The sequence below is a fragment of the Triturus cristatus genome, chromosome 2_1, assembly GCF_964204655.1.
Source record: "Triturus cristatus chromosome 2_1, aTriCri1.1, whole genome shotgun sequence".
Lineage (NCBI taxonomy): Eukaryota > Metazoa > Chordata > Amphibia > Caudata > Salamandridae > Triturus > Triturus cristatus.
The window spans coordinates 25204216-25223166 of record NC_140581.1 but is presented as its reverse complement, the minus strand read 5'-3'; the positions used below and the strand labels follow the sequence as shown (position 1 = coordinate 25223166).

Genomic DNA, 18951 nt, shown 5'->3' with positions numbered 1-18951 from the left:
AGCACCAAAGAATGCCACTGAAAAAGCAGGTGTTAAAAGGAGAAATGTTTTCATGTCTCCATGCTTTTCTGACTTTGCATATGTGCTGCACTATGCACCACACATACAAATCAACACAATACAAAGTAGGAAAAGGTTTTAAACTTGTCTAACCATTGTATTTTGTACAGGAAGGGTACCCTTCTTGTGCAAAACCTACGATAGACTCAGGCACGCACCCTAGCACTAGAGCGGTTCTGTGTATTCAGAAATACAACCACCTGCTGCCAAATTCCTATTCCTGTGTGTCCAGGAGTTTTCAGGCAACAAGGAAAATGTCAAGATAACTCTTGTGAACAATTTTCCTGCTGGAGCAAGAGCAGCGTTTTGTCTAGTCAGTGGCAGCTTTCACTCATCATAAGGTAGCGCAGAGGGTTACAGCGCCTGCTGCAAAGCATGTGTACCAGAAAGATCAATAAACTGCATTTTATGTGGCTAGCTCAGTGGGTTTCTGCTTTTGTCAGAGAGATCCTTTTGTTGCTTGCAGTTGATAAGTTACAATCCTAATGCACATATGAACTGCCTTGAGGAGCTGAATTGAAAGTGCACGGAATATATTAGAACCTTATTCCCCCCCCCCTCCCAGTCTTTCATGATCCTAATGTTGCTAAAAGGGTTTGTTTGGGTAAAAAATACTTTCTTTTTTAGTCAAACAAACCACTGTGGTATGTTTTCAATCCTGAGTTTGTGCCCCTTCAGACCATGCGATTCCTACAACTTGTCATCTTCACTCTCTTATGTGACATTTCCTATAGACTCGTATGATTTGTTGTCTCCGTATATTGTGTGTATGATGTAAAGTGCTCTGACACCCTACACTGATAGAAGGAGCGCTATAAAACAAATGAAACACATGAAAGAGAGATTAGTGCCTTCCGTTTCAGGTGCTTTTGCAGCAGGTTCACGATCTTCTTACAGTTTCTCAAGTGCTCATATGAGTGTAACTTCTGGTATTTATCTGTTCCATGGACTTCATTGCTTTATTTTACTCACGGGAAAGTGTCCATCGTAAGTGCTGTAGGAAGATGACTCTTTTTATACTATACCAAAGAGAGGTATGCTGTGTAAAGAGTTGAGGTATCCCTTATAAGTGGACCGAGGGTTGCTTTAACAGTCCGAAGTAGCTCTATTTGTGATAGTCTGGTCGAGCCTTAAGCTTATCTGAGGGGAGTGTTGGACATTTGTTGCATGCACAGAGTCAATAAATGATACACGCACTCAAGAAGGAAAGCCATAGCAATGTAGAAAAATTACACATATTTATTATCTACTGGCGGTCGCCAGTAGATAGTTATAGTTAGGACCGAGTTCCCATAGGAAATCTGAAAATTCTATTTTGAATAACTTTGGGGCCGGTTGACTTATCTTCGTGAAATTTTCAAAACTAATGGGTCGCTCCGCTCAGCTCCTACCCCGAAAGTCTCGGGGTGATTCGTCAAGCGGGGGCTGAGAAAAAAGGGGGGGCCCAAAACGCGTTTTCCCCATGCATTTTCCCATAGGACCTTTAGTCGAAGGTACAGCCCGAACGGCTGAACAGAATTACTTGAAATTTGGCAAAGAGGTAGTCCTCAGGTCAGGCATGTGCCTTTTGCATATATGGTGTCAATCTGTTCAGTAGTTCCTGAGAAAATTGCAGTTAAAAGTACATATATATCTATATGCGCGCACGGTGCTCGCACGGTGCGCGCACCAAATGTCCGCGAGCGCAATTCTGATTGGTGGTTAGATGTCAGTCAACATTCCAATCGGTCGAATTCAGGAAGTGTCGGATGCCATTTTGTGTATGACAGTGAAAAAAAAAGGTGGAGAACGTGAAAAGGGGGCAGGGTAGAGAGATCCTGACCCCCTAGCCTTTGTCAGGGGGTCCCTGAAGGACCCCGAAGGGTGAAAAAAACATTTTATTTTTTTCAAAAAATCGCGGGGTGCGCGCACCCTCCAGCCGCCATTTTGAGTTTTAGAGGCAGAAGAGAGCTAAAAACACAAGTGGAGAACGTGAAAAGGGGGCAGGGTAGAGAGTCCCTGACCCCCTAGGCCATCTCAGGGGGACCATGAAAGACCCCCTAAGTTCCCCAAAAAAAAAATTTTTTTTATAAATATTGTGCGGTGCGCGCACGGTGCACGCACGGTGCTCGCACGGTGCGCGCACGGCGGCAAAAAATTCATTAAAAAAATAGAAATAAAAATCAAGTTTAAGTGTTTAGATGTTGGTTGGCTCTAAAAAGAGCCGTTGTGTTCATTGAGTGTTTTTTTGTACCTACAAGTAAGTACCGATGCAGAGTCTAAAGTTCAAGAGGAAGACTCTGTTCCATTCATCTGTGAAATGTACACCGTCTCCTCTATAATTGCCTTGCATGTTGTAACGCAAGTTGTTGTTGTATATAGAACCCATACCATAGTCTTTGAGGAAAGCAGAAACAGACTTATTGACGTGCTTTTTTGCTTTCTCAATCTGCGGACAATATTGGTTGGACCAGTTCCACTTTTGCCTTTGGCATATATTAGAATATACAAAGGTAGTTTGTGGAAAAAGTGACATCAATTGCACAAAGGTGTCCTTAACAAGCATTTCCAGACCTACCCCAGTTAAAGTGCCTAGGTAATTTCCACCACAGTGCACAATTATAAGGTCAGGCTGTGGGAGATGTAGAAAGGATTTCACCAAAGGCATTAATTGGTGCCACTTTAACCCTCTCTGACCGATCCATTTAATGTCTACATTTGGCAAAGCAAGGTCTTTCACAATACCTCTTTTTTCCGCATACTTTTCACTCCAGTAGACATAGCTATGACCTACAATCCACACTGTGAACATCTTTCAAGGAGATCTGGATGCACTCAGAATGTGTCTTTCAGTAGAATGGCAATATGAAAAGAAAGATAGTTGTAAAATGGAGGCTTACATACTTTTTCTTTTAATAAAAAGAACTCATTGGCTGTTTCAGACCATTCAACACTAAAAACTAGGCTGTATGTTTACATTTTTAAAAGCATGTTTTGTATTGGTTCAGAAAAATGTGTTCCCTCAGAAGATTACTTTGGATATGCTGTTAGGTTTGAAAAGTCAAGCACTCTTGCTCTTTGGATTAGAAACAATGTGTGCTGAACTTCTGACCTCACTGCTCACACCAGTGTTCCATGATCTGTTGCTATGGTAGCAGGCAGAAGTCATGTTGGGGGTAGGAATCATTTGGAAAGGGTTGAAATTTGCAACCAATAGAAATGTGTGTTTCCATTTAAAAAAATGTGGGAAGTAATGTGATTTGAAGTTAACGGGGAACAACCTTTACAACGCAACTTTTACAACGCACTACACTTACAACGCATTTTTTACAACGCACAATCCATTACAACGCATGACATTACAACGCATGACACTACAACGCATTTTTAAAAACTACCTTTACAACGCATTCCATTACAACGCATACTACCATTAAAACGCATAACATTACAACGCATAATATTACACTACACTATCCAACACTTACCCTACTGTTGCACCCCCTGGAGTTAGAATAGTAATTTTTACCCCTATACTATCCAACACTTACCCTACTGTTGCACCCCCTGGAGTTAGAATAGTAATTTTTACCCCTATACTATCCAACACTTACCCTACTGTTGCACCCCCTGGAGTTAGAATAGTAATTTTTACCCCTATACTATCCAACACTTACCCTACTGTTGCACCCCCTGGAGTTAGAATAGTAATTTTTACCCCTATACTATCCAACACTTACCCTACTGTTGCACCCCCTGGAGTTAGAATAGTAATTTTAACCCCTATACTATCCAACACTTTCCCTACTGTTGCACCCCCTGGAGTTAGAATAGTAATTTTTACCCCTATACTATCTAATACTTACCTTAAATGCAATTTAATATAATGCGTTGTAATGGTATGCGTTGTAATGGTAGTATGCGTTGTAATGGAATGCGTTGTAAAGGTAGTTTTTAAAAATGCGTTGTAGTGTCATGCGTTGTAATGTCATGCGTTGTAATGGATTGTGCGTTGTAAAAAATGCGTTGTAAGTGCATGCGTTGTAAAAGTGTGCGTTGTAACGACATACATCCGAAGTTAACATGTATATGTGTGAAAAAAGAGAGGGGAAGTTTGCCATTTAGTGGTTCTGGTGAGAGTAGTACAGCTCAGAGATTCTGGCTCTGATAATCTGCTGTGTGAGTGGCACATTTCTTTCTCAACTAACTACTTTTAAAGGTGAGTTATGAATTTGAGAGGGGATGTATGTGGTGTATTTTGATATAAATAATAGAAATTTGTTTCTTCTTTTAAAGTTGTGTTTTACATTTTATGTTTTGGAAGATATTTAACTGCCTTGAACTTGTAAGATATTATGCAGTATGTCTTCACCATAAGTTAAGGTGTACTGGTATCACCCAGGAATACTGTTTTGTGCCTAGAATCACATCTGATTGTTGTCAGAGATTTAATTTGTGTTGCTCTTGTTCTGTAAGACTTGCACTCGTAGGAAAGGGGCAGCTTGTTTTCTTGAACTGTGATGGTTAGCATTCAGCACAAATCACTATCTCACAGATGAGAGGCAAATGCTAACACATTTGAAAACAACAGGGTAGATTTTCCTTCCACTCCTGCAATGGGTGAGGTAGTTCCTACATGTTCAAAACTCCAATTAACCCTTACCACAGGTGATCTTACATACATCTCTGCAGTCTTCATGCAGTTGTGCAAGCGTCCATGCAGATCTCTCTTGCACCTGACAATACACAGTCTCCAGAAACACACTCTTAGCACACAGGCAGCTGCTTCTGCTGCACTCCCATGCTTACTATTCAGCACTGTGTGGTATTTCAGATAGCAGTGTGTAACGCTAACATATTCAACATCACCAAGGCTCATTTCCTTTGCTCTAGTCTAATCACTCACCCAGGTTCCACATGCTCATGGTCTCAAGTAGCTGTTAGAACATGTGCTCTTTTCTGCCTCTCTAAACTATAAGGAAAATGTGTCAGGCTGTTGCAGTAATTATCACTTGCTCTACCACAGTAGTAAATGTGCTTTGAAATTGCCAATCAAATATCGTTTTCTGCCTAGAATCACACCATGAGTCTGTGTGCACACAGGAATTGTTGTCAGAGATTTAATTTGTGTTGCTCTTGTTCTGTAAGACTTGCACTCGTAGGAAAGGGGCAGCTCATATGATAGGATTTGAAAAGCTCAAAAAAAATATAGTAATATATTTAAATTACATAAAGGTATTTTTTTTTTAGTTTCCTTTAGGTATTGCTGAACAACACTGAAATAAATTAAACATGCCTATAAAACCAAGAAAGAGAAAAGAACAGCAAAAACATCTATATTTGAAGACAACTGGACAACAAAAATTAGTTGAAGAACCTCATGTTGGAAAAAAGAAAAAGTCTTCCGGTAAGCAGACTAAGGATTGTTTTTTAAAATATCCTCAAACATAGAAAAAATGTACAAAGTATATCCACTGCAAATAGTGTTTCAAGAAGAAAACAACAAGACAATAGAAAGAAAATACTAAATGCTAATGTACAATCAGAAGCAAGAAAGAATGACTTTGAATGAGGTTATGGGGAAACGTCCTAAAGCCCCAGTGTACACTTGGAATTGTAGTAGTATTTGTACTGTACAACAAGAATCTATTGATAAATTACGTGACTTTCTAAGAGAATATAGTGAAAAAAGTGTTAAACAGAAGATTAAGGTGCTTCAAAGACTAGGTCCATGCAGAGTGTGAAAGAATACTGGTTTGCAAGGACATTCTCTGGCTTGTCTTTCTAGGAAAGTTTGTCAAAGTGTTTTTCACCATTTCAGGATGCTGGCAGTACATCATACTGAAATGAGAAAGTTTGTGAGAAGATTGTATTTTGCTAAAAGTCCAGCACTAAAGTTAAATGAGTTGAATAGTGCTCTGTTGCGTGGATCTGTATCATATGTAGAGAAGGTTACTGATGATATTCATTTTTGTTACTTTGGTCCAGAAAAAGAAAGTGCGGGAAATGACGCAGTTATTGAAGAAAATGTGGAAGAGAATGTAGAACCCACTGTTAGTAAAAATTTTGAAGATCAAAGGACAAAATTTACTATCATCTCTAATGAAAGACCAAATATTACTTGTATTTGTTGCCGCAGAAGCCATCATAAAACTCAAACAAGGAATGTTGATCTCTATAAAAAAAAAGTGAAAAAGAAAATAATTATGAGTGGAAGGATTTTGCTACATATTTGTTTCTGGAAAACTGTTTTGATTTGGGTGAAGATCAGCGTATTTGTAAATACTGTTATAACAAGTTAGAAGAAAATAAAATGCCAGCTAGAGCTGTACATAATAATTTAGAATTGGTTGATATTCCTGCAGAACTTAGTGATTTAAATACGTATGAGTCTATACTCATTCAATGTGTCCATCCGTTTCAGACTATAGTTCGTATGGAGCCCAAAACAGGTAAATTACCTCCTTCAGATTTACAAAGAGGTTTAAAAGGAAGAGTTGTCTATTTGCCATTAGATTTGAAAAACAATATTGAAACAATTGATGCAGATTGTTTGGAAACTGAACCATTAGTTATTCTGGTTAATGGTGTACCTACAAAGACTAAGAAAATTTGGCAGGAGCTGGTAGATGTACGAAAAGTACAAAGAGCAAATTTATATTTGAAAAGAAATAATAAGTACTATGAATCAATTTATATGGATGAAGATAAAGAAGTTTTACTAGCAGACACTGGAATACCAACTGGGCAAATTGAAAAAGTGGATAAGTCAAAAGAAGAAGAAATTTATGAACATTTCAGCATACATCCTCTTCATTCTAAAGAAGTTATGGGAAACACTATTGATCTGTTTCAGATGAAAAAAGCAAAAGGAACTCCCGTGAGTGTATGGGAGGAGAGCTTGGAAGCTCGTTGTTTTCCCCAGCTGTTTCCTACAGGAAAAGGTGGACGATATGATGAACGTCCAGTACAGATTCCTGCTTCTGAGTATCGGACTATAAGATTATATGCAGAAGATCCAAGATTTCGTCAAAGTATTCCTTATTTGTTCCATCTTTTATTTGAAAGTGACTTGTCTGCACTATCTTATGCAGTAAATCACATTTTAAAAACTGGAGTACATCTACATGATGTGTCTGCAAAGGATTTTATGAACAAAGTGCAACAGCGAGATGATCATTTGGAATCTCAATTGATTAATCTGATGGTTTGTCAGCGTGGAACTAATGAATATTGGTACCGACGCCATGGAGAATTGAAATGTATGTTACGGAATTTAGGAACTCCTACATGGTTCCTTACCCTAAGCTGTGCTGAGTACGCTTGGGATGATTTACTGGATTTTCTTCGAGAGGCAAATTCAAATATTGAAAACATCCAATACAAGACAGCAGGAGAATTGTGCTCATTGGATCCGGTTAATGTGTGCAGATATTTCAATCATAGATTTGAGGCTATGATGTCCTTCATCTGCAATAAAAAAAAAATCCACCTTTTGAAGAAATTGTGGATTTCTTTTGGAGAAAAGAGTACCAAGCAAGAGGTGCTCCTCATATTCATTTGCTGTTGTGGATCAAGGATGCCCCAAAATTTGGAACAGATTCTTATGATGCAGTTTTATATTTCATTGAAGAATATGCAACATGTGCTATACCTAAAAGCACAGAAGAAAAAAACTTAAAAGAGCAAGTTTTAAGTTTCCAAAGTCATCGGTGTGGAAAATACTATTGACGAAAGTACAAGAGTAAAGATAAATTCTACACAAAATGTCGATTTGGATTTCCACGACCTGTTCTTTCAAAAGGAAGAGTAAACAGTTTTATGTCAGCTGTGCGACATACCATTACAAGAAAATCTCCGAAAAATACCTACAACCTAAGAAGAAAAGAAGAGTCAAAATATATAAATGACTACAACCCAGTCATTTTATCCATGTGGAATGCTAACATGGATATTCAGTATGTAGCTGACAATTCTATTGCTGTTCCTCGGTATGTCACATCTTACATTACTAAATCTGAGAAAACGGAATTGAAAGAAATGTGGGAAGAGATTTCTCACGAGAAGACTGTCAGTAAAAAGCTATACAGTTTCAGTTTAAAGATGTTATCGCATCGAGAAATTGGGTCATACGAATGCTCAGATAGGTTATCATCTGCAAGTCTGTACTCCAAATCCAGAAGAATAATTTGGGTAGGTTAAGGCCTTGCAGGAATGCGAAATCGGGTACTGAAATCTATTCGAGAAATTGAATATTTAGCAGAGAACGAACCAGAAAGTACAGACATTTTGAAAACAAATATGTTGGACACATATTACCCAAACAGAAGTCATCATCTTGAGAACATGTGTCTCTATGAAGTGCTGCAGAACTACATTTTTACACGGAATGCCACAGAAGACATCAACAATGGAAAATATAAAGTCATTGGTGAGGAAGGATGTTTGGTGAAACAAACAAAAGGAAGTTTGATTAATCACAGGAAGCTGAGTTGCGACACTACTGACAAAAAGGAATTTTACTACTTAGCACTTTTACAGCTGTTTAAACCATGGCGTTCAGAGGATGAATTACTTGGAGATTTTCAGAGCTATGAAGATTCCTTTAATGCATGTAAAGATAACATAGAATGCAGTACTTTCACAAATTATGTACAAATGTTAAATGAAGAAATTGAACAAGAAGCTACAATTGCAGCTGAAGTAGCTAGAGACAGTTCTCAAGAAGGTCAAAGTTCTGGTACGCTCAGTCAAGATCCCCTAGGACAACCAATCGTAGAAAATGAAGCTGCAATAGCCATGACTGAAGTGGAAACAGCTATGAATCAAGCTCAGGAAGATTTAATAGACTTACCAAATTTGGAACAACAACTGATTGATGAACAACAACAAATTTATGAAGAAGTTACAAAACAAATTGATCATGGTTTACTACATGAAAATAAAGAGTGCTTATGCACATCATTTGAACTAATCAGAATGTATGTGAGTGGACAAGCTGGAACTGGAAAAAGTTTCTTAATTAAAGTAATTAGAAGCTACCTACAATAAAAAACTGATTCAACTTTGTCTTGTGTTGTTACTGCTCCAACTGGGTTAGCAGCATATAACATAAAAGGAATTACCTTACATCGTTTGCTAATGTTACCAGTAGAGCATGAGAACAAAATAGAATACCACAAGCTAACAGGAGAAGCATGTTTTGAAGTTTCAAGAGTGTTGAAGAAAATGAAAGTTCTCATTATTGATGAGGTAAGCATGGTATCAAACTTAATGCTTGCCTTTGTGCTTTGTGGAGAAGTGTGGCTCCATGATTAGAGTGGCAGACCCTGATGCAGAGATCTAGCCCGGGACCAGGGTTCAATTCCCCGCCTCGGCGGGTCTTGGGCTCAAAAATTCCACGGACCTGATAATTCTCGCCTCGGTGCCATTCCAATCATGGAGTCCCACTCTGCAACTCTGGGCAATAGCTTGCTTAATCTCCACAATGGCCCCCACAACGCTAAGGATGCCTGGCCTCCACCTTGGGGGTGCCCAGGAGTGGACGCCTCACAGGGAAAGCCAGGATGGGTTCCACAGCGGTATTCGTACAAGCGCCTTGAGACCCTTGCGGGTGAGTAGTGCGCTATACAAGTATCAATTTACATTTAAGAATGCAGCAAATTCTAAAGACAGACTATGACGTGTTATTTGGAGGAAAACATGTTATAGTTTTTGGGGATCTACTGCAGCTTACTCCAGTTAAAGGACAACCAGTATTTAATACTCTTGCACATGAAGACACGAAAAAGTCATTATGAAGAATAGGTAATGTGAATATTTGGTCATCCTTTGAGTACAAAGAACTCATTACCAATATGCGGCAAGCAAATGATGATGATTATGCAAGTATTCTCAAAGATATCAGAATTGGACTACTCACAGAACATGGCAGAAAAGCTTTACAGAGTGGATTGCTATGTAATTTGTTTCCAACAGAACAAATAGTTTCAGAGAAAATATACTAGAAAATTGCAGAAACAAATACTGTAATCTACTTAATGCCAACACTACATGAATGCTCTATATTCAATGAAGAACTTTTGAAATTGGAAAATGAAGAGATTATAAAAATGGAAGCCGTGGATAAAATACAGCATGAAGGAATAACTATTATATTGACAGGCAAATTGAAAACTAAATTGGATTCTCTAGAGAAAAACATATCGAAAACAGCTGGTTTAGAAAAGAATCTTTATGTATGTATGAACTGTCGAGTAATTTTAAGACGTAATTTTAATGTAGAAAAAGGTTTAGTGAATGGAGCTATGGGTAAAGTTGTGGGTTTTGTTAATTACCAGAAAAAAGATGGAATTGAATTTTTAAAAATAAAATCTGATCAGATTGAAGAGGTTAAAGACCTTAGACATTGTTCAGTTCGTTTTTTGCTTGTGAAAGACTTATATGTACGTAGGAAGCAGTTTCCGTTTTCTCTAGCATATGCTGTAACTATTTACAAATCTCAAGGATTAACTGTAGATAGTGCTTTTGTAAACATTGGATCTAGTGTGTTTAAAGAAGGTATGGCATATGTTGCTTTGTCACGAGTGAAAAAATTATCTGGTTTATTCATGATAGACTTTGATGACTCAAAAGTTAGTGCTGATGCAAATTGTGTAAAGGAGTATAATAGATTAAGAAGAAGCTATGCTCCTCATTTAGGTCAGTATCCTGTGTTTGAAAAACGTGTTGTTTGTCGGAAAAGGAGAATTGAGAATATCTGTAATGAGGATGTACAGAAGAGAAAACAAAAAGAGAGTGATGTGATTGCAAGCAAAAAGAAAAAGGACAATGTAGAAGAGGTTGTTGGTTGTCATTTTGAAAATAGCTCTGGTGTCAACTGCTACGCTAATGTAGTGCTGAATGTTGTATTTTATCTTGAAAGTTTGCAAGAGCAGATAATACTAAATCATGAAAAAAGATTTTGTTCTCTGCTGAGTTTCCTTTATGAGAAGTTGAGTAATGATAAAACTAAAATAGAATGTGCTTCTGATGTTAGAAATCTTTTAGATGTATGTTCTGGATGTACACAGTTTACACAAAATGTCCAGCAAGACGCACAGGAATTCTTAATGTTTATGCTTATGGTACTGGAAGATGAAGGGGTAGAAATAGAAAATATGTTTGGTCTCTCTTATAAATGGGAACATTGTTGTGAAAACTGTATGAACACATGCAGCACTAATGTTGATTCTGAAAGGTTCATACATTTAACATTACCAGAGAATAAATCAGTGACTTTTAGTAAATTAGTTAAAGATGCAAATCACAACATGGAATGTTCTCAATGTAAATCAGAAATGTTATCAACGTTATTTTTAAAGAAATATGGAGAGTATATAATTTTAATGATGCAACATTGTAGAGCTGATGGAACAACATTGGACACTTTAATAAAGAAGTTTGTAGGAAATCAATTATCAATATCAGGAAAGACTTTTGTTGCAGTTGCAATAATTTTCCATGATGGACCTTCCATAACTTCTGGTCATTACACAGTTTATCTAAAATGTGAAAAAGGTCTGGACACTGTGTAATGATTCTCAATTGATTTTCAAGCAACGTTTGCCTGCAGAATTACCAAATTCCTACTTAATTTTTCTAAAACGAAAATTTTAGATAGAAATTGCAGCATCTGAAGAAACCATTATTTCGATTTTATAGGATTGCCATTGGATATTTCACCTAAAAAGGATTTAAATATTACCATTTGGCCTCATGGAAAGGTATATGTTTCTATTGTGGACTTCTTTGACAGATATTATTTTGGTGTATGTGCTTAAGCAACAAGATTTACAGACGTTATTGATTGCAAATAGTTATTGTTCTTAGAAGATATTTTTAATATATATGTTACATTTCTATCAAGGTATGTTTACTGAGGATAGATTCAGGGCTTTTTTAAACAATCTTTCAGATTGTTTATTTTTTTGCCCGCTGTTAAGTGATGAATACAATTGATATCACTTTTTTCAGTGAAATTCAATATATTCTGAAAACAGCAAAAAAAGGGCAAAAAATTACTTTGTTAAATATGAAAATATGTGTACTGTTTTCTAAAATGTATTGTTAAATATTACTACTTTTTTTCTTTTTCTTCAGATCTAGAAAGAGAATTTTGGAAATTGAATCCATTTTTCTTGTAATTAAAAAAAAACATTTATTTCTAATTAAGTTATTTTGTTGGTCAGGTAAGTTTAAAATATCTGTATTTCTCACCCCTTCACTTTCATGCTCCCTTTTCTTCACTTTTCCTCACTCTGCTTTTCTCATTCCCCTTCCCTCTCTCTTCTTCCTTTACTGCTCTTTCGTAACTCCCTCACTCCTTCTCTACTACTCCCCTAGGTTTACTGCCTCCATCACTATTTTTTCAACCATGTTTCTCTCCCTGTCTCCATATGTCTCAGTTATTCTAACTGCCTTACTCCTTCTCAGTTCCTTGCTCTCTGTCTCTGTCTCTCTCCCTTTGTCTGTCTTACCCTTATTTTCCTTAACATCTCTGTTTCTACCACTCCTCCTCTCTCCATCACTCATTTCCCATCTATGTTAATTTTTTAACCTTCTCCGTCATTCTCCTTCCCTCACCTTCCCTAACTGTCACTATCCTTTACTCATAGTCACTCCTATTCTCCTACTTCACTTCCTCCTGTCTGTATCTCACACCCCTCACAGATCTCAGTGCACCCTGCACTTGATCATTCGGTCTACATATCAGGTGTTCATGAGCTGCCATCATGACCATCACATCTATCCAGTCAATGTGCGTAGAAGGGAAAGGAGGTTTCCATGGCTGAATGAAGCAGAGTTTCGCTGTTGCCATGGCTGGGTCCATCCAATGCGCCTTGTGGTTGATTACGCCAGGGATAATGCCTGTATCGTGCAGAATTGGCAGTGCTTGTGAGGGGTAAAGTATGCTTGTGGTTTGATGGTGCATCACCAATATGGCTGGATGAAGAGGCAAGACCATAAGATAAGTTGGGATAGATTGACTAAACTGTCACCCAACGCAGCGTAGCCAGCAAAAATGTGCTGCATTCGGTGACAAGGAGATATGGCACTCTCCTTCCCTCTCCTAAGCGTTAGTAGAGAATTTTGGTGCCGTGAACCATGCTCACACCTTAGCACCATAGTGCAAGAGAGTGTGCAAGAGTCTAGCATAAGTTTTGTACTGGAAGGGTTCCCTTCCAGTGCAAAATGCTATGCCTAGACAACTTCTAAAACGTTTTCTACATTGTATGTGTGCTGTAAAGTGCAGCACACATGCACAGTCGAAAAAGAAAGGAGAAATGAAAACATGTCTCTTTTCAGCGCCTGCTTTCAAAAGATGTTTTTTTAAAATGCAAAACCCGGTCACATATTCTTGGTAGATAGTGTTTTGCATCAAAAAGGGTGGGTGATTGCATGGGATTGCCCATGTAACACCCCCTTGTTGCTAAGTAATGCAAAGCAGTGCTTTGCTCTACTTTGTGTTCCGTTTAGTCTATTTCCAGAGCAAAACTAGATGCGCGCTAGAAAGTAGATAATAAACACAATATTTTGTGCTGGTTTGCATCACTTTTATGATGCAAACCCAGGTCAAAATGTTAGTAAATGACCCCCATAATATGTTACTGCAATGCGTCTGGTGGGGCCACCACTCGTTAGTAGCAGACATATGAACCCGATGAAGCTTGGCATCTGTTAGAAGCCGGAGATCCCGTGTGCACGGTTGTTGCCAAGTGCTCGACCCGGACCCACCGCTTTCCACATTAGGCCAAGAAAGGACACCGTCCGAGACAGCCCTGCTCACCCGCTTAGTATCTTGACACGAGCAGCCAGGCTTATCTCCAAGGCACGAGTGTTCAGTATGTGCAACCATGCCCACAGCAATCCCAATGATGTCCCCACAAATGGACTCCACACGAGTTTGTATAAAACAAGTATAGTTTATATAGAAAGGTACACAAAATGATCACACAATACAAATCCAACATATATACAGTGGGTATTATTGTTTCCGATGGGTTGGGCGGTCCTAATCCCCAACCACCGTTTCTAACCAACAGTTACGCTGACTTTTAACCATTCTCAACAGGTTAGGTACGTCGTATCACTAGAATCACACACGTTGCAAAATAAAAGTAATACTGCACTACTTAACGATGGGTTACTGTACAATGCCACAGTGAAACAATGCAATGCGTAGCGTCACGATCATGTACTGAGCCAACACAAGATAATGCAACTCGGATTGCTACCAGCATGCCCTGTTCAAGGAAGAAGTAAAGCAATGCGTCACGCTGCAATTACGTGCAGTGCGATAGGAAGACAATACAATGCGTATCACCACCAGCATGCCCTGTGCAAGGAAGAAATAATGCAAAAACAACAGTTGATGGACAGAATGCAGAACAATGTCATACATTCACCCCAGTACAGAGATCTGGGCATAAATCCATCATTTCTCACCATGCCATTCCAGTTTGAACCCAGCCATATGCAAATCAGTCTTGACCCTGTGCCTCATGGGAACAGTCCAGCCCGAACTGCCAAGCCAGGTCCTCCCTGTACTGGAAACAAGCATCCTAGGACCGGTTTCGGGGTTTCACCCCTCGTCAGCCAGGATAGCTTGACTCCAGTGCCATGGAGAGCACGGGACTCACGTCTGAGCATACCCGTCCCACTCCGGGTGACAAATGCAAAAACAACAGTTGATGGACAGAATGCAGAACAATGTCATACATTCACCCCGGTACAGAGATCTGGGCCTAAATCCATCGTTTTTTTGCTCACCATGCCATTCCAGTTTGAACCCAGCCATATGCAAATCAGTCTTGACCCTGTGCCTCATGGGAACAGTCCAACCCGAACTGCCAAGGAAGAAATAAGGCAATGCGTCACAGTGAAGCCTGAGAAGAATGAGAAGTCTTTGGGGTATATAGTGTGAGGAGGATGTCGCTGGCATAGAGCAGTATCTTGGATTCCTCAGCCATGCTGAGTGTCTCAGAAATAGCTGGCGTAGAGCCTTTGGCGATGGCTAGAGGTTCTAGGGCAAGCACGAAGAGTAGAGGAGAGAGGGAGCACCCTTGTCTTGTACCTCTGGTGATCATTATGATATCTGAGACCGAGCCATTGCAGATAATCTGCACAGAAGGTTTTGATTCCAGCCACTGGACAATCTTGAGGAAGGTCCCACTGAATCCGGAGCATTCCATGGTGTGGAAGAGAAATGGCTATTCGACTCGACTGAATGCTTTTTCTACATCCAAGGAATGTCGGAGTTTCTCACCCTCATAACGCTTCTCTAACCAGAGGAGGTCCATTAGAAAGGACAAATGGTTTCTGGAGGAGTGGTGCAGAACAAATTTAATGTGATTGCTGTGATCTAGAAAACGAAAGTTCCCGCCCGAGCCTGGACGCCAGAACTTTGACAAGAATTTTCATGTCACAGTTAAGGTTGGTCTACAGCTGACAGAGGAGAGAGGATCTTTCCCAGGTTTAGTAATTATGGATATGTGTTTCCTGTTATAATTGGTGCACAGAGGGTTGTGGTCTGGCCATGTACAGAGATGGCCACTTTAAGCCTGAGCTCTGTGCCAAGACGGGCCCCGAACGGCATCCGCGGTATCTTTGGCTTTGCAGGGGTCTCATACACAGCCCTCCTGTGTCGCAATCAAGCCGCGGTCGCAAATGCTGGTGTTCTGGACTTGACGGAAGGCTCCTTCCTGGCCCGCACAGCAGATCGCAGGAAGGGCCTGCAGCGGGATCAGCAGCCATGGCCCATAGTGAGTGGAGATGCCCACCCTGATCGACTAGCAGTGGGGCGCTCCACAGTGATAAACTCCTCACCTCTCGCAACTTCACTGGCAGTCCTGGGGGGACTCTGAGCTTGGCCCCCTATCAGCTAAGAATTCCATCCATGATGCAGAAACCCACAAGCCCTCCGTGAGCCGACATCCTAGGAGGTAGCGCCATCACCCAGCACATCCGCACACTGCACACCACGACGGCTGCACGGCCTGATACCAGGAGGGCCTAATACAACAGACGCACCTGGCAAGACAGGTTGACCGGTTGTCTCTACTTACAGTGGGGCTGTGTATCAATCACAGGTGGATCTGAGTGAAAAAAGGAAGCCACAGACCACCTGCAACAGGGTGATAAGCCCTAAGGTCTTCCTTCCCCGGACCTCTACACCCAGGGGTGGCATGGGGCTCTGAACTTTATTGCCCCCACCACACCTACATGGCAGTAGTCACAGGACCCTGACATGGACCCCACCAGCCATAACTCGGTATGCTTAAAGCTGAAGGCCTGCGATCCCAATAAGGCCTAGTCTTGTGCAGTGAACAGGATCCCTGTGACCCCATGTGGGTTGCTCTAGACTGATTATAGTCATACCATCTGCCTGCGGCCTTCCCAACAATATAGAAAACTATATAGAAAACCGGCTGAACCGGAGCCTCTCATATTACCTGTGCTTACCTGTTATAGGCCCACTCCTTTTCACAGTCTGGACTGCAATGGGCACACCTGGCACCTAAAGTTTGTGTGAATCCTGTGAGCCCACTCACATATTTCTCTCCAGGTCGCACTCCTGACTTAAGGACCCTGCGTGTGGTCTGGGTATGTCTCCCAGCAAGACTACGGGAAAGCCTGTGCAAAAGCACTTAATCAGGGTCGCTCCATAAACAGCACCAAGAACGCTATCTCATCAGAGCCAGGCAATTCTCCTTCCACTATGGCTGCCACACCGGATGCCACCATGAAGCAAATACTGCAGGAAATCTCAGCCGCAGGCTGTGGGCCTTGGGCTGTGGGCTGGAGGTCTTGGAGACAACCATATCTGCCCTGGCCACTGAGACCAAGTACATCCATATGGATATAGTCAGTTTCCAGAACCGCATGGACTACCTGACCCAGCATGTTTCTGTGCTGGAGGAGCACCTCAACATCGTACCGGAACGAGACCAGGAACTCCTATTCCTATGCAGTAAAGTCATTAGGGCCTGATTCACAAAGGTAAACTGAGACGAAAGTCTAACTTTGTGAATCAGTCCAATAGACTTGGAAGACAGAAGCCGCCAAGGCAACGTCCGCTTTTCAATCAATCAATCAATTTCAGCTTTATTTCGACTTATTTGTCATAAAAGCGACATACATAATTTAAAAAACATATATAATACACAGTCCAAAATTTCCAGGCAATATAAATGGGGGTGAGTCACATTCAATTCTATTACAGCTATGCTAAAAACATATAAATTAGTTAAGAAGCCAGATAATGTATAAAAGATTATTAAAATACATTTTTAAAAAGGAGGAAGTATAAAATTCTTAATGTCGAACCAAGCAAGAGCGTTATCTAACCAGCCTTTAAGTGCTATAGCTTGCAACCTTTCTTATTCCTTATGAGATATACATTGAATAGGAATCTACTTAGACCAAAAACTATTAATTGGGAGGTATTTGCTTTGAATGTGCGTTCTGCCTCTTTAAAAAACCTAAACCCCAAATTTATGCACAGGGGTTTAATCCATCGAACTCTTGGCTTTTTATAAGCTGGGCAGAAAAACAGTACATGAGCATCATTTTCTTTTGCTTTTTGTGCGCAAAGGGTACACAATCCACTATCATCTTCATTGCCCCTCCAACTACTGGTATTTGCAGCAATCTGTAAAACTCCATACCTATATTGTAGGTACAGTGTTTTAGCTAGTGGTGGTCTTATCTCATCCATGAATTGTTCGAATATAGGGGTATCCTTAACAGACAAAAATTTCTGTGACAATATACCCAGTGTAGTGTTAGTGGATACTTCATTGTTTACGTATACCCAAAAAGCGGATTTCAAAAGGTTTTTTGAGATTGGTAACATGTTCTGAGGGTTTTCCCAAAAATGGGAAAGCCCAAGCTTTTTGAACCACTGGGAGATATGTTTTAACCAAGGGATACTTTTATATTCGTCAATCCTGATTATTTCTAACAGTCCATTCTTATAGTCGCTCAGCTCAGGGATTGTCCATAATCTAATCCAATAGAGTAATGGCCTTAATGTAGCTTGATGATCAGTTCTTTTAAGATTAATATCCAGAAAGACTGGAGTTATCGGTGTTCTTACTGGTATTTTAAGTAACCTGCGTATGAAGGTGTTCTCTTCCTTCCTGAAAGTGTTGTTGCAGGAGTAACCCCAGACCTCAGCGCCATAAAGTGCTGCTGATTGGGCCTTTGCTTTGAATAATTCAAGTGCCGGCGTGATTGATTTAGATTGGCTACTGCCGTGCACCTTTAGGATGGGCATTGAATTTTGTTTTAAAATTAAGTTACTTTTTTCCAATTGCCCTTTCCAATTGGGCATACTATCCAGCATAATACCCAGGTAATTAAAACTCTCGACATGTTCCAACTTCTGGTTGTTTAAGGCCAAGTTCTTTCTAAAGGATTTCTGAGGGTTTATGGACATGTACTTTGTTTTGGATGAGTTAATTTCTAATCCCTTTTCCGCACAGTAATTATTAAAAGTGTTTACTAGGTTTTGTAAGCCTTGCGGGGTTTGCGAGATGAGAATTGTGTCATCGGCAAAAAGCAATGCGGTGACTACCTCGTCTACTAATTTCGGGGAGTCATGTTTACAATCTTTTAGATAATTAGGTATATTGTTAACATATAGAGAGAAGAGTGTGGGCGCCAGCACACACCCTTGGCGAACGCCCCGATCCACAGGGATCTCCTTTGAGATTTCTCCTCCCTTACCCCATCTAACTCTAGCATAATTTCCTGTGTGGAGTCTAATTATTTCCTTGAGTAGCTCACTGGGGACTGCCATATCATTGAGAGTAGACCAAAGTAGTTTACGGGGTACAAGGTCGAAAGCAGCCCTTAGATCAATGAATG

General features: G+C 40.1%; 1 protein-coding gene across 1 annotated transcript in view; it reads right to left on the bottom strand.

The window, feature by feature from the left end:
* Window positions 1-18951, bottom strand: part of LOC146863638 (vomeronasal type-2 receptor 116-like) — a 205658-nt gene that overhangs the window by 160440 nt on the left and 26267 nt on the right. The gene's annotated exons all lie outside the window — the stretch shown is intronic.